Below are 23,736 nucleotides of genomic sequence, written 5' to 3'. Positions count from 1 at the left end.
ATCACATGTTATTTAATATTACATAAAGTTTTTGTTTTGTTTTCTTTTTGTTATGTTGTTGTCTGTTTGTTTGTTTTGCTTGGGTTTTGTTTTGTGCTTCCTAATTGCAGTTCTTATTTTAATCTACATTTCTGCATTGCGGTTCCTGTAACTGTCCTACTTGTGAACATTGACAAGTACAAGTTGCAATGTTGTAAATTATAATAAAAATTGAGTATAAAAAAAAGAACATTAAAGTCGTACATTTCTCATAAAAACAGGACAAAGACTTGAAAAAGTCGTGTTTTTCCTTCCAGGAACCACATGGCTTCACTTTTAAAGGTGAAGTGTGACAGAAATGGACATATTTGAAGTCCAACACCTTTTTCCAGTCACATTATTAAAGCAGACAAACTACAAGCTCATTTTCATTCCAACAAGTCATCTTCTGACCTGGACTAACAACACTGGTCTCTATGTGCAGCTGGCTGTGAGACCAGTGCTCAGGGAGCGTCTACAAAGTGCAACACTGAAAGAACATCACACACTCATTTGCTTCCAGCACTTTCACACAAACATCTACTGTCATTATTGTCACCAAACTCTGTGGATCCTTTATTGCAAATTCAAATGGGATCAAATGGTCAGACAAAAGAGGGTTATGAGGAAATATGATGAAATGTTGTGTATTAGCAGCAACTTATTGAATCTTTTTCCTCAGAAACCAAACAAAATGATTGACAAACATGTTTTTACAAACTCAGTGTTGGACTTGGATCAGCAGGATAAGCTGATGTTTAAAGGCATTTGAGTCTCGCTGTATGAGAGTCCAGTTATTACTCAATATTTATGGATGATGTTCTTTCAGTGTTGCACTTTGTAGACGCTCCCTGAGCCTCACAGCCAGCTGCACATGGACCAGCTGACATTACCCAGCATTAGAGGCGGCTGTAAAAAATTCATGTTCCCATTTAAATGGTTTTAATTTGAATAAAACGATGTTGATTCATTCAATCCTGAATCGATGTTTAATATAAATGTATTTTGCCAGAATCTCAGGTTAAAGCTCACAAACTATTTCAACAAGCAGCAAACAGATAAAACAGTAAATGAGAGCAGCTAAACACACAAAGATGGAAACACAGAGCGTGGATCGTTCACTCGACGGCACGTACACGGACACGCCGTCGGGGCTGAAAGTGGACAGCTCACAGATCCTGAAGCTGCAGGTTTCATCTGTCTCCAACCAAAACTGAGTGAAGCAGCAGCAAAAGAAGATCCAAACTCTGCTTCACGTTTGATCAATATGCTCATGAATTCTCTCTGACTTTGGCTGTTCCTGCCTGCACAGCTCTCTCTCTCTCAGTGTACTCCAAGAACAGCTTCAAACATCTGTTTCTGCATCATTCACTGTTTATTAGCCACCAGTCTGCTGTTGTGTTCAGTGCTGTCGGCCTCTGACAGTAAAGCCTCATTTCTGCTGTTCCATGGAAACTTTTTAAAATGATGACAGATTACAAACTCTCAGCTGTGTCTGTAATCAAACCTCTGTAACTTTGCTTCACTTCAGCAGCATCAGCTCATGTTCACATGTTGCTTCATGGTTTGCTTCAGTTTTTGATCGACTGCAGAATATTTTGAAGGTTATCTGCTATAAAAAGCCAGAAGAGGAAAATCTGCTTCATGTGTTTCTGTTTGATCCTCAGTGACTTTGACACAAAGGCCTCTGCTGTGATGATCACACCTCTGATCAAGTCTCACAGTGTCACAACTGATAAATGATCAGAGTTAGAATATTTCTGACTGTCTGCTGTGTGCCGTGACCTTTGACCTGCTAAAGACAGTCAGCTGTGGATTATTCATTGTTGTGTCTGATACTTAGAACTGTGAGGAAGAAGCTACACAGTTAATCAGGGTCCCCTCTCTCTGAATCAGGAAAGGTGGGCAGGCCGCGTGTGGGCCGCGGGCCATACGTTGAGTATCACTGTTTGAAATGTGAACATTGTTCTGCTGCAGTCAATGGACTAAACCAGAGAAGAAGAAAACAGACTTTACCATGAAGATCCTCAGTGTGGATCAGTATAATATCAGCCTGATGTCTGCAGTTTAGTGTCAGCACAACTTTCACATCATATTCATCTCAGCACAACTAAAACATGCTGACTGACCTCAGAGTTTCAAGTTTACATCCTGGACTCTCCAGGAAACCACACAGATGCTTCACTCCTGGATCCTGCAGGTTTTTCCAGCTCAGCTCCAGCTCTCTCAGATGGGAGGGGTTGGACTTCAGTGCTGCTGCCAGATAATCACAGCTGATCTCTGACAAATCACAGCTCTTCAATCTGTATAAAGAATGAAAGATGTAAGTTTATTAGACAAAGTGCTTGAAATCATTCAGTGTTTCATCATCTGTTCAGAGCTGAAGAAGGTTCAGAATGTAGAAGTTTAGAAAATGGAAACTCCAAACAGCTGAAGCCAACAGGAAGCAGCTTCAAACAAACACAACAAGAGAAAAAACTCTGAATGTTTCACATTAAAGTCGTACATTTCTCATAAAAACAGGACAAAGACTTGAAAAAGTCGTGTTTTTCCTTCCAGGAACCACATGGCTTCACTTTTAAAGGTGAAGTGTGACAGAAATGGACATATTTGAAGTCCAACACCTTTTTCCAGTCACATTATTAAAGCAGACAAACTGATGATGACATCTCTGGGGTCTGATTAATAGAAAAAAAATGTCTTTGAGACCTTTTGTAACTGACAAACTCTTCATCTGCTAACAACACTGAGTTGAATCTCCATGGCTGATAGTTGGAGCAGGCATCAGGAATACACATTGAAAAAACAAGAGGAGAAATCACCAGAGTCTTATAATCACATTCTGTAACTAAAGGGAGACGTTTTTCTATACAAATATATGTTTTATGGACATTAGAAAAAAAAGAGTATTGACGTGAAGCAGGATTATGAAATCTCCATACATCAGCCAGCCCATAATTATCAAGAAAGCTCTGAATGACGCATGCTGAGTTTGGACTAAGTGTACTTTTGTGTGAACTGTGGTCCATAGCAGATAATGAGCAGTTTAGGTCTCCCTCAAAGATGATATTGTGTGATGACATATTGGGGAGCCGCGCAAAGACATTAGTGAAAAATCTGTGGTCGTCCCAATTAGAGGCGTAGATATTTGCTAAGATCAAAGGAAAACCATAAACTATGTTTTCTGCACTTAAAATCCTGTAATTTTCTCATAAATCGACAGTGCGCCTTATGGATGAATTCTGGTTGTGCTTACTGACCTCGAACCGATTTTATGTGCTACACGGCGCTCAGAAACCTTTCAAAAGATGTTTTGGTACGACTTTGCTCAGCTACGAGGCCGCACCGCTTGATGGATTGTTGGAGCATTACAGCTACGAGGAGCCTCGCGGAGTGATACGTACTCTGCTTCAACGTAATATTACTGTATTGAGTGTGTATAAGGACCATAAATGGCACCTGTAAGAGACACGGTTACAAAGAGGGTTTCAAACTCCAGGCTGTCAGTCACGCAGTAGAACCTGGGAACAGAGCAGCTGCTTGTTATTATGCTCAGCGTCTGTTTACATTTTGACTGCACGATTGTGAGCTTTTTGTTATGCACAAACACAACATTGTTTTCTTTTATTTATGGAGCATTATTATTTAATAAATGCTGATCATTTATTTCTGAGTAATTGTTTCATGTACATCTACGCTGTATGTTAATAAATGTGCCTGTGTGAGATTTGGGACACAGCTTTGACTAAGAACTCTCTTTTTGTTCGTACTTTCGGGCTTCAAAAATATCGAGATATATATCGTATATCGCCACCCAGCTAAAGAATATCGAGATATGAACTTTGGGTCATATCGCCCAGTCGTAATATTGCAATAGGTTGTCCGTTAAACTCAAGCGGGGCTTGGGCCCTGGCACGGCGTAGCCACACAATCCTGGTAGTAGTGACGCTCGGCTATGACGGCGTGCGGGTTACCAGCTGGCTTTCTCAGGATAGGGCTCCTGTGTGAGCGGTCGACAATAACGTCTTTATCCATACCCAGCACTTCACGTAGTAGCACGGATACGGCCGTGGAGGAGCTCGAGTCCAGGCCCTCTGGGATCCCTATGATGTGGATGTTAGCTCTCCGCTTCCTGCCTTCATCACATTTATCCTTCAGGTCAGACAGCTCCTCCTTCATACTCTCTACTGTAGACTGCAGGGTGGTCACCTCATCGCTCCACATTGACAGCCCATCCTCAGCTTCTTTCACTGTAACCTTTACTCCATCAACTTCGCCGCACGTCGCCGCCATGCTGTTAGCGATCTCATTTCTCAGTCCTTGCACGTCAGCCCTTATATTGTCAAAATCTTCTTTCAATGCATTTCTGACTTCTTCTTTTAACAGCGTACTAATGTCCTCTTTAATGGATTGAAGAAGCTCCAGTTTTAGAGCAGTAGGATCCACATCACGCGCGTCTGTTGAGTCTGCTCTTCAGCGGCCGTAGAGCTGGACGCTGCCCTTTGGCCATCATCGATACTCTCGCCCGAGATCGCACCGGGGCTAAAATATTCACCTGCTCAGCTGTTTTTGATCAGTTTGAGCCTGTGTGGTTTGATCAGGTGGAGGAACGATGTGATGCTATAAAGACATCATCTTGTCCAAATGAAGTTGTTCCAACACGTGTTTAAAAAGATTTTAAAGGTTGTCGGTTCCGACATCTTAGCGATTTTTAACAGCAGTCTTAGTTCAGGTGTTGTACAGCCTGTTTTAAACATGCTGTTGTACAGCCTGTACTAAAAACCTGATCTGGATCCTCTGTCCGCTCAAACTTCAGGCCTATTTCAAAGCTTCCCTTCCTGTCGAAGATTTTGTAAAAGATTATATTTGTTCAGCTGCAATCTGTTGTAAAGGTTTCAGTCTGGTTTTAAAGCTCTTCACAGCACTGAAACTGCACTTTGAAAAGTTCTTAATGATCTTTTATCAGCCACTGATCAGGAGACTCCGCTGTGCTTTTGGATCTGACCGCTGCCTTGACCACAGCATCTTGACCTCACCATTGGAGCATGGCGGCATCAAGGGCGCTCTATTAGACTGGTTCAGCTCTTTTATTAAATCGCATTATTACATTTGGGGCTTATATTTGACGGCAATTTGAAAAACAGCTGAGCTCAGTTGTACAGCGGTCTTTCTTCAAACTGAGGCTTTTATCTAAGGTGAGATCATTTCTATCTTTTAAAAACCTTGAACGGGCGATCCACGTTTTCATGACGTCCCAGCTGGATTATTGTAACTCCTTATATGTTGGAGTTAGTGGGACCTGCCTGGCAAGACTGCAGCTGGTCCAGAAAGCTGCAGCTCGTCTTCTGACACAAGCTCAAAGACATTTATTGTCCCAACAACCACATATACGCTGGTCCCTCGCTGTAACACAGTTCACCTTTGGCGGCCTCGCTGTTTCGCTGATCTTTTTTGTGCAATTTTGCATGTTTTTGTTTTTTACAGCGCATTGTGTTCTGCGTCCTGATTGGCTGTAGACCATTGTCAGCCAATCTCGTGCCGTGTCTCCTGTACAGTACAGAATGTGTTCAAATTTACAGCAGTGTGACTCTGCAGTGCTGCACTGTATGTTTGTACGTTTTGTCCCAACAAACAACAATGATGACGAGACGTTTTGCACCTGTGGTAGCAGCCAAAGGCAGAGGAAGATGCTGACCATCATAGTTTCAACAAGGAGGCAAAAAGGTTGTAACTGTCCACAACAAGAACATCGTAAGGATGGAGTCAGCTTTGGCTTTGTGGCTCAGTGACCGCAGGAAAAAGAACATCGTGCTGGACACCAACATTATCTGCAGAAAAACTCAAAAGCTTTATGAAACTTTACCTGACAGCGAGGAGCCCAGGCCATGGACGAGTGCTCCTCACACAGAAGCTCATTTAATGCCAGCAAAGGCTGATTTGACACGTTTCAGAAACACTTTGCTTTCACTCTTTAATAATGAACTTATTTTTCTATGAAGGTTTGAACTTTGTTTAAACAAGAGAGAAAAGTGTGAAAATGTTCATGCCTGTCTGAGAAAAGTGTAGAAAGTGTGCAGTGAGGGTTTAACTGCCTTAAAACTTCTATAATACTTGTAAAACATAAAGCTGCTACTTCATTCTGAGACTTATTTTTAGAACGTAACTCGATAAACGAGCGACCGCAGTAATGTATTGTGTTTATTTTGAAAACTCTCAACAGGATCTTCAGATTTATTTTGAAAGCTTTATCTGGAAAACACAAACACATAAGCAGGAAACAAAGAGCGTGATATGAAACGATAGACGTTTTCATATGGTCATCATATATACATCGTTCTATCGAACAGCCCCAGCTCCTGCTGTCAGTCTCTGTAAATCTGCTCTGAAAACACATTTGTATTCACTGGCTTTTAATACAGCATGAGAGTTATTTGATATTTGATGTGTGATATTAATATTAGGAGTTATTTTAATAGTTATCTTGGATTCTTGTACAGCACTGTGGTCAACGCTGCTGCTGTAATTAATGTGCTATAAACACATAAACAATCTGCAGTTAAACATCCAAAACTAAAGATGTGATCGCTGCCTTTAGAAAATGTGCTGATGCACAAGATATCAGCTCCATTAAGGTGGAATGTGGCCGTGTTAGAAACATGTTGGAAGAAGTTTGAAGCTGAAACTGTGAAGCTGAGAGTGAAAGAGCTCCAGCGTCTGTCACAGGAAACTTTCTTATTTCCACACTGATGAAAGCATCAAGCTTTGATTTCCTGCTGCTTTTATTGAGTCACCCTGTGAAACTGAGCCACAGCTGAACCAGCATCCCTGTACAGCAGACACTTACAGCGCTTGGCTGCTTCCATTGGACCCTCTGCACAGAGCTTCAGTTTCCTCTTCTGGTCCCAAAGTGCAGAACAACAAGGTTTCAAACAGCTTCGTTCCAGCAGCATCAGCCACAGACATGCAGAGAGAATCCTTTGGTTGTGTTGTGTGTTTGCATATCTGCTGTCTGTGTTGCTTTGTGAGGATGGATCATCTCCTGCAGCTCCAGATAAACAAGCTGGACCTGAACCTGGTAGCTTCACTTAGAAGACACTTGTGACGGGAACGTGTGAGAAGTTTTGTGCAGACAAGTTTGGATTTAGAGTGTGGGACGAGCTCTCCACAGTCTTTGTGGAGATCCACATTCTGCATACTGCCTGTGAGAAGCTGCAGACATTTGTCCTCCAAATCCACTGAGCAGCTGCTCGTGGTGGTATTAGCTTCATGTGTGCGTGTTAGCATGAAGCCTCAGTCACACTCTGCTGTGGACACGGTCACGGACAGCTGGACGCCTGATGGACGAGTCGTCCTTCCTGTTAAACTTCTTTGAGCATGAGAAGAGCATGAGAAGCTCAGTGGACACTGTTCAGTGTTTTAACTCTCGCTTTCACTTCAGCTTCACCAACAACAGCACAAGCAGAGCAGCCCACTGCCTGCATGGCTGGGACAGCGCCCCCTGGTGACTGTAAACCACTACAACATGTAGACGGCCGTCTGCAGGCTGGATGTAGCACCACCGCAGAGACGTGCTGCAGCTCTGTTTAGTTACCCAGCTGACAGCAGAGGCTGTAGTTTACTGTTACCAACATGGAAAACTGAAGCTTCACCAGCTGGAGCTACAGAGCTGGAGAACAAAGGAGACTGAGAGGCCAGAATGATGTGGGAGGAAACATCAAGAGCCTGTTTGAAAGGAGACACATGTGGATGCTGTGCCAGTCTGTGGTCTGTCAGAAGTCAGCTGAGTCACACTGCAAGAAGCTGCAGAATCTCAGAGGAGGAGATTTGGAAGTGTTTGTGGGACAAACTGGACTCAAAGAAAGAAGATGTTTGTGAAGTCTTTGGTGGAGGTGAGCAGTGTGAAGCAGAACACATGCAGATGAATCAGGAGGTCAGCATCAGTGTCTCCTTGTGGTGGACGGTAAAAGAATCAGAGCCAACGCTCCCGTCCACCCTCGGCATGAAGCAGTGCTGTTTCTGAAACAGGAGGACAAGTCCAGAGAAGACAGAGGAAGCAAAGATGAGGGTGGGACAGGACAGCAGGACTTCCTTCACACCTGCAGCTCCATCACACTGCTGTAGCTCCTCTTCATCACACATGTACCTGCAGCCTGTCTTCGAGTCCAGGAGTCACCTCCACACAGTGTAGAAGCCTCCTGTGCAGACCATGGAGTCCAGCCTCTGTCAGGGAAGTCGGCACTAAAGCCTGAAAGACTTCAATCTGTCTCTGCTCCACCCGAGAAAGACCAGCACCGTACTTGCTGTGCATTCAAGGAGGGAACATCAGCGCTGCATCGTGGGAACAACACCGCAGGAACAAAGACACAGCACGGCCGATGAAGGACGAGGACAAAGGAAAGGTGAGTGAGAAGACCCCGGTGGTGTGGACGGACCTGCAGGGGCTCCAAGACTGAGGAGCAGAGACGTCCATGTACCAGCTGAGGATGCTGCAGTGATCCAGGGAGCTCGGTCCAATCTGAGGCCGTGTGAACTACTTGGACCACAGTTTCTTCACAGACTTCAGCCACGTGAACATCTGGAGATCCAACAGTGCACGAGCTGTGAGCCATCAGCTGTTTCTCTCATCAGCTGCTGGAATGTGCCGACCTCTGCCTTTAACTCCGGGGATGCTGATGCATATAAAGCAGCCAGGTACGACCTCCGAAAGTCCATAAAAAAGGCCAGAAAGGACTACAGGGACAAAATGGAGTCCAGCTACCACAGCTTTGACACCAGGCAACTGTGGAATGGACTGTGCTGCATCACTGACTACAAGAAGGTCAACACAGTCAGTGTTCAGCCCACTGCATCTCTTGCAGACGAGCTTAACAACTTCTATGCTCATTTTGACGCAGACAACAGAGAACAGATCCTCTACCCTCAGGAGGACAGTGAGGCTGCCACTTTAACTCTGAAAACAGAAGCTGTGAGATGGACCTTTAAAAAGTTAAATCCTCACAAAGCTCCAGGCCCAGACGGCATCCCAGGCCGGCAACTCAGAGTGTGTGCAGACGAGCTGGCAGAGGTGTTCACCAACATCTTCAACCTCTCCCTGAGGCAGTCAGTGGTCCCCACGTCCCTCAAAGCATCCACCATCATTCCCGTTCCCAAAAAATCAGTGGTCTCCCTTCTGAATGACTACCGTCCTGTTGCACTGACATCCGTCATCATGAAGTGCCTGGAGCGGCTGGTCAAAGGTCACATCTGCTCCTCCCTCCCTGACACACTGGACCCTCTTCAGTTTGCCTATCGGACAAACAGAGCCACAGAGGATGCCATCGCCCTGGCAACGCACACCACCCTCACTCACCTGGAGAAAGGGAATACATATGCAAGGATGCTCTTCATCGACTACAGCTCGGCATTTAACACCATCATCCCCTCAAAACTTGCCACGAAGCTCGTCGACCTTGGGCTGGGAACACCGATCTGCAGATGGATTCTAAACTTCCTCACAAACAGGCCCCAGGTGGTGAGAGTTGGTAAGCACACCTCCTCATCGCTCATCCTAAACACAGGTACGCCACAGGGTTGTGTGCTTAGCCCCTCCTATATTCCCTGTTCACACACGACTGTGTTGCTAAACAAGAGTCCAACATCATCATCAAGTTTGCGGATGACACAACCATCATAGGCCTCATCACAGACAACGATGAGACGGCCTATAGAGAGGAGGTGATGGCGCTGTACGAGTGGTGTCTGGAAAATAACCTGACTCTCAACATCAGCAAAACTAGAGAAATGATAGTGGACTACCGGAAACGACCAGTCAGGGAACACCAGCCCATCCACATCAACGGTGTCAAGGTCGAAAGGGTCAGCAGCTTCAAATTCCTTGGAGTCAACATCACCGAGGACTTCTCCTGGACCCTTCACACAGACACTGCTATCAGGAAAGCTTGCCAGCGGCTTTACTTCCTGAGGAAGCTGAGGAAGTTTGGCATGAACGCCAACATCACCTCAAATTTTTACAGGTGTGCAATTGAGAGCTTGCTGACGAGCTGCATCACAGTTTGGTACGGAAGCTGCTCTGCCAGCAGCCGTAAATCGCTACAGAGGGTGGTGAAGGCAGCAGAGCACATCACTGGCACGAGGCTTCCTGCCATTCAGGACATTTATCTCCAGCGATGCCTCCGTAAAGCACACAGCATCATCAAGGACCACAGCCACCCAGCACATCAGCTGTTCTCCTTGTTACCATCTGGCAGACGTTACAGGAGTCTGTCTGCTCGGACTACAAGACTTAAAAACAGTTTTTACCACCAAGCCATACGACACCTCAACCACAACACTTAAACACACACAACACAGCACTCAGAAGCTACCCTGCAGCTTCACAAGTACGCTGTTTAATCTGCACTGGTCACTCCACTTTATTGTCATTGATATATTTAAAAGTGCAATACTGTAATTTTCTGCTGTTCATTCCTGTGCAATATCCCATCTGCCCTCCCGTCATATTTCTTTTCAAGATTTTCTTATTTAATCACTAGTGTACATATATTTATATTTATAGATACATATATATTTAGTCATCTTTTCTCTTTTACCACGTCTCTCTAATATTTTGCTCCTTACTATTTTTCTATTTTCTTTATTATTTTATTTTCTTTTATTATATTTTCTCCTACTGTATCATGCTGCTGAGTGACTGCTGCTCATCAAACACATTTCATTGCAATGTTGACCCTGTGCTAACTTGCATATGACAAATAAAACTGAAAACTGAAAACTGAAAACTAATGAGAGCTGCTGGAATCATCTCGAGCAGCAGGAAATCACTGATGTTGTTTCTAACCAAAGATATGGGACTGAGCTCCGCTGAGCTCCTTCTACTTTCATCCAGATAGAAACTGCTACAGTCTGCTGATTATTGCTTTGCCTCCATCACACGAGCTCTTTATCCTGTTCTTCACTCTCATTGGTTCTTTGTCTGCTTGTTTTTACAACAGTAGTCTTCTGATTGGTCAAAGGAGACAATCAGCTGTGACTAAATGTAGCTCCTACAGCAGTGATGGGAATAACTACTGAAGCTAATCCAGTATCAAAGCTCAGGAATCAGCAGCTCCCACCTCGTTTTCTTTCAACAACTATTTTTAGCTGCTGTGTTTTTGTGTTTCTGCAGACCTCAGACATCCTGCTGCTCTGGACAACTTTTTCATTCTTTTTTATCATTATTTTGCTTTTCTTTTATTATTATGTTATATGTATTAATATGTGAAACACTTATTCTTTGTGTTTTTGCTTTGCTCCTGTCAAACTGCTTTAATAAAATCTGCTGCAGTCTAAACTGTGGACGTTCCCTTTTTAACCCTTTGTGAAACAATAAAGGTTTAAATCTGAGTATTCATCTATGTTAGTGTTTAATGGGTCTAATAGGTTGCTTTGGCCTTTCCCAGTAATATCTTCCCTTGCAGTCTGTGGTCCAGGCTTCTAAAACCATCCCAGGTTAACAAGAACTACAATCTAGAGGAGAGCTGCCATAACAGGTGTGACTGATGAGATCTGACCTGCAAGGTTACTCAGGTTTGTTTGTATCAGGACAAGCAGGGAAGCCGCCTGGACGTCAAAGTAGTTAGAGCTGGGCGAGTGTCCTCACCCACATCGGCTTCACAACTCTGCATCACCTACTGAGTAAGACTCAGAGCATCAGAGATTAGAAGGTCTACAAAGAGCTGAACCAGACTTCCTGTATAAAGGTTTTAGTTCCACAGATCGACAGTGTCAGCACAACTAAAACGTGGAGACTGACCTCAGAGTTTCAATTTGATGTTGTGGATTCTCCAGAAGAACACACAGCAGCTTCACTCCTGAATCCTGCAGCTTGTGGTCTCTCAGGTCCACCTCTCTGGGATACGAAGGGTTGAGCTTCAGCACTGCTTCCAGATAATCACAGCTGATCTCTGACAAATCACAGCTCTCCAATCTGTATAGAGAATGAAAGATGTAAGTTTATTAGACAAAGTGCTTGAAATCATTCAGTGTTTCATCATCTGTTCATCTGTTCAGAGCTGAAGAAGGTTCAGAATGTAGAAGTTTAGAAAATGGAAACTCCAAACAGCTGAAGCCAACAGGAAGCAGCTTCAAACAAACACAACAAGAGAAAAAACTCTGAATGTTTCACATTAAAGTCGTACATTTCTAACAAGAGTATTTTAAAGACAGAGTCACTGATGATCATCTTCTGCCCAGTAAAACTTTGGTTTTCCACATGTGAGTGTTAATGATGCACAAAGACTGTGAGTGCAAAGAGGGAGCGAGGAGGATGACAGAGAGATGGTACAGGAGCATCAAGAACCCGGCGAGGAAATGAGCAGAAGGACTTTGGAGCCTGTTGGATTGAAGCTTTGACAGAGACGTGTTTGACTGGACACCACCAGGACAGACTTTTAATCCCAGGATTTGGATGAGCTTTCTGTCTTTATGGTCACAAATGATGCTGTAACTCTGTGACTGTCCTGGAACTGTCAGCAGTGTGGTTACGTCCTTTTGACCTGAGTTTCCACAGCTCTTATAACAGCAGTGTACATTCAGACTGAGACACGCATCAGTCTGTATGGACCTGTTTCTGTAGCTGCCACCATCATTCTACATGTTTGTACATCAGCTTATCAAATCCTGTCTGCTGTCTTCATTTATTACTCTTCACCTGCTTCAGTCTCACTGTGTGGGCGGAGCTGCCTGAGCCCCGCCCACACAGACACAGCTCCTCTCTGGAGCTAAACGTCTGCTTCATCTCCGCCTCTTTTCTTCGTCCTCCACCTCTCTTTTCTCTTCTTCAGTGTTCTGCAGCCACAGAGCCTCACAGCCATTAGCACGCCCATAACTGAGCAGCTAGCATTACCCAGCATGCCGTGCAGCAGTGTCAGTTTGTAAATGTGCAAGAATTCCTGCTCCAAACTGTTTCACAGAGTGCTGTGTGCCGTGACCTTTGACCTGCTAAAGACAGTCAGCTGTGGATTATTCATTGTTGTGTCTGATACTTAGAACTGTGAGGAAGAAGCTACACAGTTAATCAGGGTCCCCTCTCTCTGAATCAGGAAAGGTGGGCAGGCCGCGTGTGGGCCGCGGGCCATACGTTGAGTATCACTGTTTGAAATGTGAACATTGTTCTGCTGCAGTCAATGGACTAAACCAGAGAAGAAGAAAACAGACTTTACCATGAAGATCCTCAGTGTGGATCAGTATAATATCAGCCTGATGTCTGCAGTTTAGTGTCAGCACAACTTTCACATCATATTCATCTCAGCACAACTAAAACATGCTGACTGACCTCAGAGTTTCAAATCGACATCGTGGATTCTCCCGAAAATCACACAGATGCTTCACTCCTGAACCCTTCAGGTTGCTGTAGGTTCCACTCAGGTCCACCTCTGTGGGAAACGAGGGGTTGGACTTCAGTGCTGCTGCCAGATAATCAAGGCCAATATCTGACAAACCACAGTCCTTCAATCTGTATAAAGAATGAAAGATGTAAGTTTATTAGACAAAGTGCTTGATATCATTCAGTGTTTCATCATCTGTTCAGAGCTGAAGAAGGTTCAGAATGTAGAAGTTTAGAAAATGGAAACTCCAAACAGCTGAAGCCAACAGGAAGCAGCTTCAAACAAACACAACAAGAGAAAAAACTCTGAATGTTTCACATTAAAGTCGAACATTTCTAACAAGAGTGTTTTAAAGACAGAGTCACTGATGATCATCTTCTGCCCAGTAAAACTTTGGTTTTCCTCATGTGAGTGTTAATGATGCACAAAGACTGTGAGTGCAAAGAGGGAGCGAGGAGGATGACAGAGAGATGGTACAGGAGCATCAAGAACCCGGCGAGGAAATGAGCAGAAGGACTTTGGAGCCTGTTGGATTGAAGCTTTGACAGAGACGTGTTTGACTGGACACCACCAGGACAGACTTTTAATCCCAGGATTTGGATGAGCTTTCTGTCTTTATGTTCACAAATGATCCTGTAACTCTGTGAATGTCCTGGAACTGTCAGCAGTGTGGTTACGTCCTTTTGACCTGAGTTTCCACAGCTCTTATAACAGCAGTGTACATTCAGACTGAGACACGCTTCAGTCTGTATGGACCTGTTTCTGTAGCTGCCACCATCATACTACATGTTTGTACATCAGCTTATCAAATCCTGTCTGCTGTCTTCATTTATTACTCTTCACCTGCTTCAGTCTCACTGTGTGGGCGGAGCTGCCTGAGCCCCGCCCACACAGACACAGCTCCTCTCTGGAGCTAAACGTCTGCTTCATCTCCGCCTCTTTTCTTCATCCTCCACCTCTCTTTTCTCTTCTTCGGTGTTCTGCAGCCACGGAGCCTCACAGCCGTTAGCACGCCCATAACTGAGCAGCTAGCATTACCCAGCATGCCGTGCAGCAGTGTCAGTTTGTAAATGTGCAAGAATTCCTGCTCCAAACTGTTTCACAGAGTGCTGTGTGCCGTGACCTTTGACCTGCTAAAGACAGTCAGCTGTGGATTATTCATTGTTGTGTCTGATACTTAGAACTGTGAGGAAGAAGCTACACAGTTAATCAGGGTCCCCTCTCTCTGAATCAGGAAAGGTGGGCAGGCCGCGTGTGGACCGCGGGCCATACGTTGAGTATCACTGTTTGAAATGTGAACATTGTTCTGCTGCAGTCAATGGACTAAACCAGAGAAGAAGAAAACAGACTTTACCATGAAGATCCTCAGTGTGGATCAGTATAATATCAGCCTGATGTCTGCAGTTTAGTGTCAGCACAACTTTCACATCATATTCATCTCAGCACAACTAAAACATGCTGACTGACCTCAGAGTTTCAAATCGACATCGTGGATTCTCCAGGAAACCACACAGATGCTTCACTCCTGAACCCTTCAGGTTGCTGTAGGTTCCACTCAGGTCCACCTCTGTGGGATACGAGGGGTTGGACTTCAGTGCTGCTGCCAGATAATCAAGGCCAATATCTGACAAACCACAGCTCTTCAATCTGTATAAAGAATGAAAGATGTAAGTTTATTAGACAAAGTGCTTGAAATCATTCAGTGTTTCATCATCTGTTCAGAGCTGAAGAAGGTTCAGAATGTAGAAGTTTAGAAAATGGAAACTCCAAACAGCTGAAGCCAACAGGAAGCAGCTTCAAACAAACACAACAAGAGAAAAAACTCTGAATGTTTCACATTAAAGTCGAACATTTCTAACAAGAGTATTTTAAAGACAGCGTCACTGATGATCATCTTCTGCTCAGTAAAACTTTGGTTTTCCTCATGTGAGTGTTAATGATGCACAAAGACTGTGAGTGCAAAGAGGGAGCGAGGAGGATGACACAGAGATGGTACAGGAGCATCAAGAACATTAAAGTCTGGCGATTAAATGCCTCACTCCTACATGACTGGCAGTTTTGTGAGTTCATACATACTGAACTAAATACTTACTTGCAGTTGAACACAACTCCAGAGATATCGCCTTTAACTCTCTGGGATTGCACCAAGACATACATTAGAGGTCGCATAATATCATTTGCAAGTGCCAGGAAGAAAAGAAAAGAGGCTAGGCGGTGTGAATTGGAGGCCAAAATAAAACACCTAGAGCAACAACACAAAAAAGCACAGACAGCCAATTTGCTTTCCGATCTTAAAATGTTACGTAGTGAGCGTAATAGTTTAATAAACGAGAAAATTGAGGGCAATTCATTAAACAAAAGTACTATGAACAGGGTAGTAGGGCTAGTAGATTGCTGGCAATAAGACTCAGGAAACAGCAAACTTGTAATATGGTCCAAAAGTTGAAGTCAGATCAAACCCTGATTACTAAACCAAATCAAATTGCAAGTTGTTTTGCCAATTTTTTCGAGTCATTATATAAAAATTCAGATACATGTAAAGATAACAATACACTGTCTGATTTCTTAGAAAAGATCAATTTAAAAACACTGTCAGAGTCTGTAGCAAAGGAGTTAGATGAACCAATTTGAGAACAAGAAATTTTACAGGTGATTTCAAACCTTAAAACTAAAAACAGTCCTGGCCCTGATGGTTTTATTAACGAATTCTATAAAAAACTTAAGGACAAAGTCGCACCCTTATCACTGAAAGCTTACCACTGCTCTCTGGAGACTGGGACTATGGCGTCGTCCTGGAACGATGCTACAATTGTCGTAATCCATAAAGAGGGCAAGGACCCCACAAACTGTCAATCATACAGGCCAATCTCATTACTTAATACTGATTTGCGCATTCTCACCACGATTTTAGCCAAAAGAGTTAGTAAAATTATTACACAGGTTATAAATCCAGATCAAACGGGGTTCATTGCAGGAAGGCACCATGGGGACAATGTTCGTAGATTGTTGAACTTAATATCCTTGTACAAGACCAAACAAGAAGAAACAATGATTCTGTCTCTTGATGCGCAAAAAGCATTCGACAGGGTTTCCTGGCAGTACTTGGGCCAAACACTTGAAAGATTCAAATTTGGGCCAAACTTAATTAAGAGGATACAGATTCTTTATTCCAACCCAATGGCGGCTGTACGGGTAAATGGAACAATATCAGCCAGATTTCCACTGGAACGTGGGCGTAGACAAGGATGCCCACTGTCGCCCCTGCTGTTCGATATAAGTATTGAGCCTCTGGCGCAGTTGATTAGAGAAGAACATGAAATTCAGGGCCTTTCAATTAATGGAGAACAGCATAAATTGTCCATCTATGCAGACGATGTACTTTTATACATTTCAAATCCTGCAGTCAGTTTACCTCATTTAAGAGAAATTATTAGTACATACGGTTCCCTCTCTGCTTACAAAGTTAATATTGACAAAACATTGGCAATGGATATAGGAGGAAACATTTCACAAACATTCAAGGAGCGATGTGGCTTTAAATGGCCAAACGAAGGTATCAAGTATTTAGGAATTCAAATTCCTCACTCATTATCAGACTTGTTTAAAATAAATTGTGAAGTTATAGCTGCAAAAATAAAAAAAGACTTAGAGAGATGGACAGTCCTGCCTCAGTCTTTCTTGGGTCGGATCGAGAGTATACGTATGAATGTATTGCCAAGACTTCTAGACCTTTTTCAAATGCTGCCTATTAACATTCCCAACTCTACATATGATAATTTAGATAAACTTTTTTCCTAATTTATATGGCAAGGCAAACGCCCAAGGATCAAGTTCCAAACATTAAAACTGTCAAAGCTGCAGGGGGGATTGGCTGTTCCAAACCTGAAATATTATTTCTGGGCAGCTCAGATGAGACCCCTGACTGTATGGGTGCGGGATTTGTCTGAAACTCAGTGGCTAAACATTGAGAAGACAATGTGCGAAAGATCATTGGAATCCCTGCTTTTTTTCTAACATTTCAATTAAAAATGTGCATATGGGGGAACGGACGAGGGTCACACTAAAGATTTGGCGTAGAATCAAACAATCATTTGGTCTTCCAAAAGAAATTTCATTGTTATCAAGCCTCTCCTCCCTGCGGGGTTTTTCTCCTATTGTGGAAGACTCTGGCTTCAGAGCATGGTCACATAGCAGGCTTCATCAACTTTGTCATGTTGTGAGGAATGGGCACCTGAGCTCATTTGAACAGTTGAGGTCAGTTTCAGCTTCCTTCTTCTGACTTTTTTAGATTTCTGCAGCTAAGAAGCTTTTTGACAAAACATAAAGAATGGAGGCAAGTTTTGGAGCCCTCACCCATTGAGGAAATATTTCTAAAAACATTTCAAAGTAATTCCTCCCCAAAATTAATCAGTCATTTTTATAACACATTTATGAGTTTCAATACAAATGCAACTTTGGATATTAAGGCAAGGTGGGAAGCTGAGACTGGCACTCAAATCTCAGAGGACACCTGGGAAGAGGTGTTCGGTGAAGCCCATCTGGTGACTGATTCTGGGCTGTGGAGAGAATTTAAATGGAAGGTGGTCATGAGATATTTTAGAACCCCAGAGATAATGGCCAAAATGAAGCCTACAAATCCTGACACCTGCTGGCGAAATTGTGGTACTTCTTTAGGAACCCACTCACATATATTCTGGTCATGCCCAAAAATCTGCCCACTTTGGAATGACATATTTAAAGTTCTCAGTACAGTTTTCCAACAACCATTAACAAAGACCAACAGTTAGCCATTTTAGGAGTCTTACCAAAGGGTTTTGTGGGAAACAAAACGTATCTCTTAAGAATCTTGCTTACAGCAGCACTAAAGTGTATCACTATTAAATGGCTGAATCTTGACCCACCTTCATATAATATGTGGATTGATAAAGCAAGAGAAATTTACCAGATGGAGGAAACAACATCTGCTCTGCGGATTCAGAGAGAATTGTTTACTGAGCGTTGGCGACCCATACATGCTTTACTGTTTCAATAATTTAGCATAGGTCTGTTTCGTTTTGTCCATTTACGGCTAAGTTTGTCACATGTTATTTAATATTACATAAAGTTTTTGTTTTGTTTTGTTTTTGTTGTTGTTGTCTGTTTGTTTGTTTGTTTGTTTGCTTGGGTTTTGTTTTGTGCTTCCTAATTGCAGTTCTTATTTTAATCTACATTTCTGCATTGCAGTTCCTGTAACTGTCCTACTTGTGAACATTGACAAGTACAAGTTGCAATGTTGTAAATTATAATAAAAATTGAGTATAGAAAAAAGAACATTAAAGTCGTACATTTCTCATAAAAACAGGACAAAGACTTGAAAAAGTCGTGTTTTTCCTTCCAGGAACCACATGGCTTCACTTTTAAAGGTGAAGTGTGACAGAAATGGACATATTTGAAGTCCAACACCTTTTTCCAGTCACATTATTAAAGCAGACAAACTACAAGCTCATTTTCATTCCAACAAGTCATCTTCTGACCTGGACTAACAACACTGGTCTCTATGTGCAGCTGGCTGTGAGACCAGTGCTCAGGGAGCGTCTACAAAGTGCAACACTGAAAGAACATCACACACTCATTTGCTTCCAGCACTTTCACACAAACATCTACTGTCATTATTGTCACCAAACTCTGTGGATCCTTTATTGCAAATTCAAATGGGATCAAATGGTCAGACAAAAGAGGGTTATGAGGAAATATGATGAAATGTTGTGTATTAGCAGCAAATTATTGAATCATTTTCCTCAGAAACCAAACAAAATGATTGACAAACATGTTTTTACAAACTCAGTGTTGGACTTGGATCAGCAGGATAAGCTGATGTTTAAAGGCATTTGAGTCTCGCTGTATGAGAGTCCAGTTATTACTCAATATTTATGGATGATGTTCTTTCAGTGTTGCACTTTGTAGACGCTCCCTGAGCCTCACAGCCAGCTGCACATGGACCAGCTGACATTACCCAGCATTAGAGGCGGCTGTAAAAAATTCATGTTCCCATTTAAATGGTTTTAATTTGAATAAAACGATGTTGATTCATTCAATCCTGAATCGATGTTTAATATAAATGTATTTTGCCAGAATCTCAGGTTAAAGCTCACAAACTATTTCAACAAGCAGCAAACAGCTAAAACAGTAAATGAGAGCAGCTAAACACACAAAGATGGAAACACAGAGCGTGGATCGTTCACTCGACGGCACGTACACGGACACGCCGTCGGGGCTGAAAGTGGACAGCTCACAGATCCTGAAGCTGCAGGTTTCATCTGTCTCCAACCAAAACTGAGTGAAGCAGCAGCAAAAGAAGATCCAAACTCTGCTTCACGTTTGATCAATATGCTCATGAATTCTCTCTGACTTTGGCTGTTCCTGCCTGCACAGCTCTCTCTCTCTCAGTGTACTCCAAGAACAGCTTCAAACATCTGTTTCTGCATCATTCACTGTTTATTAGCCACCAGTCTGCTGTTGTGTTCAGTGCTGTCGGCCTCTGACAGTAAAGCCTCATTTCTGCTGTTCCATGGAAACTTTTTAAAATGATGACAGATTACAAACTCTCAGCTGTGTCTGTAATCAAACCTCTGTAACTTTGCTTCACTTCAGCAGCATCAGCTCATGTTCACATGTTGCTTCATGGTTTGCTTCAGTTTTTGATCGACTGCAGAATATTTTGAAGGTTATCTGCTATAAAAAGCCAGAAGAGGAAAATCTGCTTCATGTGTTTCTGTTTGATCCTCAGTGACTTTGACACAAAGGCCTCTGCTGTGATGATCACACCTCTGATCAAGTCTCACAGTGTCACAACTGATAAATGATCAGAGTTAGAATATTTCTGACTGTCTGCTGTGTGCCGTGACCTTTGACCTGCTAAAGACAGTCAGCTGTGGATTATTCATTGTTGTGTCTGATACTTAGAACTGTGAGGAAGAAGCTACACAGTTAATCAGGGTCCCCTCTCTCTGAATCAGGAAAGGTGGGCAGGCCGCGTGTGGGCCGCGGGCCATACGTTGAGTATCACTGTTTGAAATGTGAACATTGTTCTGCTGCAGTCAATGGACTAAACCAGAGAAGAAGAAAACAGACTTTACCATGAAGATCCTCAGTGTGGATCAGTATAATATCAGCCTGATGTCTGCAGTTTAGTGTCAGCACAACTTTCACATCATATTCATCTCAGCACAACTAAAACATGCTGACTGACCTCAGAGTTTCAAGTTTACATCCTGGACTCTCCAGGAAACCACACAGATGCTTCACTCCTGGATCCTGCAGCTTGTTGTTGGAGCTCAGGTCCAGCTCTCTCAGATGGGAGGGGTTGGACTTCAGTGCTGCTGCCAGATAATCACAGCTGATCTCTGACAAACCACAGCTCTTCAATCTGTATAAAGAATGAAAGATGTAAGTTTATTAGACAAAGTGCTTGAAATCATTCAGTGTTTCATCATCTGTTCAGAGCTGAAGAAGGTTCAGAATGTAGAAGTTTAGAAAATGGAAACTCCAAACAGCTGAAGCCAACAGGAAGCAGCTTCAAACAAACACAACAAGAGAAAAAACTCTGAATGTTTCACATTAAAGTCGTACATTTCTCATAAAAACAGGACAAAGACTTGAAAAAGTCGTGTTTTTCCTTCCAGGAACCACATGGCTTCACTTTTAAAGGTGAAGTGTGACAGAAATGGACATATTTGAAGTCCAACACCTTTTTCCAGTCACATTATTAAAGCAGACAAACTACAAGCTCATTTTCATTCCAACAAGTCATCTTCTGACCTGGACTAACAACACTGGTCTCTATGTGCAGCTGGCTGTGAGACCAGTGCTCAGGGAGCGTCTACAAAGTGCAACACTGAAAGAACATCACACACTCATTTGCTTCCAGCACTTTCACACAAACATCTACTGTCATTATTGTCACCAAACTCTGTGGATCCTTTATTGCAAATTCAAATGGGATCAAATGGTCAGACAAAAGAGGCTTATGAGGAAATATGATGAAATGTTGTGTATTAGCAGCAACTTATTGAATCTTTTTCCTCAGAAACCAAACAAAATGATTGACAAACATGTTTTTACAAACTCAGTGTTGGACTTGGATCAGCAGGATAAGCTGATGTTTAAAGGCATTTGAGTCTCGCTGTATGAGAGTCCAGTTCTTACTCAATATTAATCAAAGCTCTGTAACTTTGCTTCACTTCAGCAGCATCAGCTCATGTTCACATGTTGGTTCATGGTTTTCATGGTTGATTCACCTCATTTTTTAAAAAATGACCTCTGACAGGAAAGCCTCATTTCTGCTGTTCAACACTGAAAAAATGTAAACTTTCAAAACGATGACAAATTGGAAAACACAGAGCTGTGTCTTTTTTTTTTTTTTTTTGTGTCCCGTTTGGATCTTTAGCCATCAGAATTGTTGTCTTAACGCCAAGAAAGATGCCAAGCGGATTTATTTTACCAAGTGGATCATCATGGCCTTTCCATATTGGTCCATTTGATTGACCTTTATTATAATTATGAATTTATTTTACTTTCAGTTGCTACAAACGGGACAGACATGACTGGGGGACAGGACAGGGAGAAAGAATGAAAGAAAGAGAGGGAGAGAAAAAAAGAAAACCAAAGGGGAGAAGAGACGGTGAGAAGGGGGGGAAGAAAAAAAGAAAAACAAACAAAACACTTGGATCACCTGTATTGGAAAAAAACAGAAGCGAAAGCAAACAACATAATAAAAACAGCACCATCACAATAAACTAGCTAGTAGTAGATATCAGTAGATACTAAATAATAAACGATATTGTGCAGCACGCAAGATAGACAGCGCACAATGATCTTAGAGGAAGCAGCCAAGAAAGCTGTAGTCCGCGTCTGTGAATACCCGTGTGTACACCTGTGTGCACACCTGTGTGGATCAGCATGCTTGTATTCCAAAGGTTTCTCCATGTAACGATCTGCTAGAGGGTGTGGGGTAGCCACAGCCCCGTCCACCAGGGTATGAAGCAGGTATGGAGGAGATCCAGGCCCCAGATATCCAGAGGCCCCAGAGTACAAGGACCCGAGGAGGACCACCAAAAGGGGGGGAATCGCCAATCGGCCACCAGGAGTGAGCCGGTACATACATGAGCGCCCAGCCCCAGATGACAAGGACCACCAACACACCAATGTCTGAGGGCATCAGCCACCGGCAGGGAGTGTGGTGAGGGGAGATAGGCCTCCGTACTTTGGAGGGCCTGAGATGTACCCAGAGAGGTTGAGTCTAAGACCCAACCTGACACATAGACACAGACGAACAGGCGCACGCGGACACAAACGTGCATTCCCACCCCATATGCACAACCAAATACTCGGCACTCACCCAACGTGTAGACAGACACAAATATAAACTGCACAGACCGTCGCACTCCCCAAACATACTCTATATCCCAAGTCCAGGTACCCCCGCCCTCGGAGGAGCAAGCCGTACCTAAGCCCAGGAGATGTAACCCTTCTCTCTGGGGCGGAGGCAAGCGGACCACCTCTTTGATTAGAGCTGTGTCTCTAGTCAAAGCAGAGATGGAACGATGCCACTTTTTATGTCCGATATCGATATGAATCCAATATAGTCGATTTTATAATAAAAACTTTTTTAATATCTTGCTGCATTTTGTATAAGTTCATACTCAAGTTTCAAAAATCTAAACACTAAAGCTGTTCAGTTATACCTGTCTGCAAAAACACACTGCAGCCAAAACATTAGACAATACTGATCTTTGTATTTAAACTTTTATCAGAACTTTAAATCTAAGTATTTAAAGTAATATTCAAAAGTCATTTAAATCAGTTTGATGCAGACTTCAAAAACTCTTTGGTTGTGAATAAAAGAAGTGCAACATCAGCCCAAAATAATGTTTCTATTGAACAACACAAACAGGTTGTAGAATGGAGCCTTTTATACTCACAGCTGAACAGAAACAACATCCAGAGTGGAAAACAGTGCAAATAACTGCAAACAGGCTTCATGACACTCATGTTTGATCAGGATGGATGTCAGTGTGAGCTGTTTCTATCACATTTAACCTCACAATCAATTTGGTCTCATTTCTATACAAAACTTAACACAAGTATGAAAAAAGTGTTTTTGATTGTTTTGTTTTTTGAACCATGAAACTTTTTAACAACACAGTTTGATTCAAAGTCAAACTTGAGTCTGTCCATCGTTCGGTCAGACTGAGCAATGACGGCACACAGACGTAGACAACAGCTCTCTGAAACACCAAACTCAGGTCCTGTTGATGCTGATATACAGTGACACAGTTACATGGGTGATTCATCCTTTTAACTTTATCTTTAAACA

This window comes from Aulonocara sp. 'chitande type north' Nkhata Bay, linkage group LG23, assembly GCF_057382095.1.
Source record: "Aulonocara sp. 'chitande type north' Nkhata Bay isolate Kocher_YH1m ecotype deep benthic linkage group LG23, A_spYH_male_GT1.1, whole genome shotgun sequence".
Taxonomy (NCBI): domain Eukaryota; kingdom Metazoa; phylum Chordata; class Actinopteri; order Cichliformes; family Cichlidae; genus Aulonocara; species Aulonocara sp. 'chitande type north' Nkhata Bay.
The sequence above is the reverse complement of the archived record's forward strand: the minus strand, read 5'-3'. Positions refer to the sequence as shown.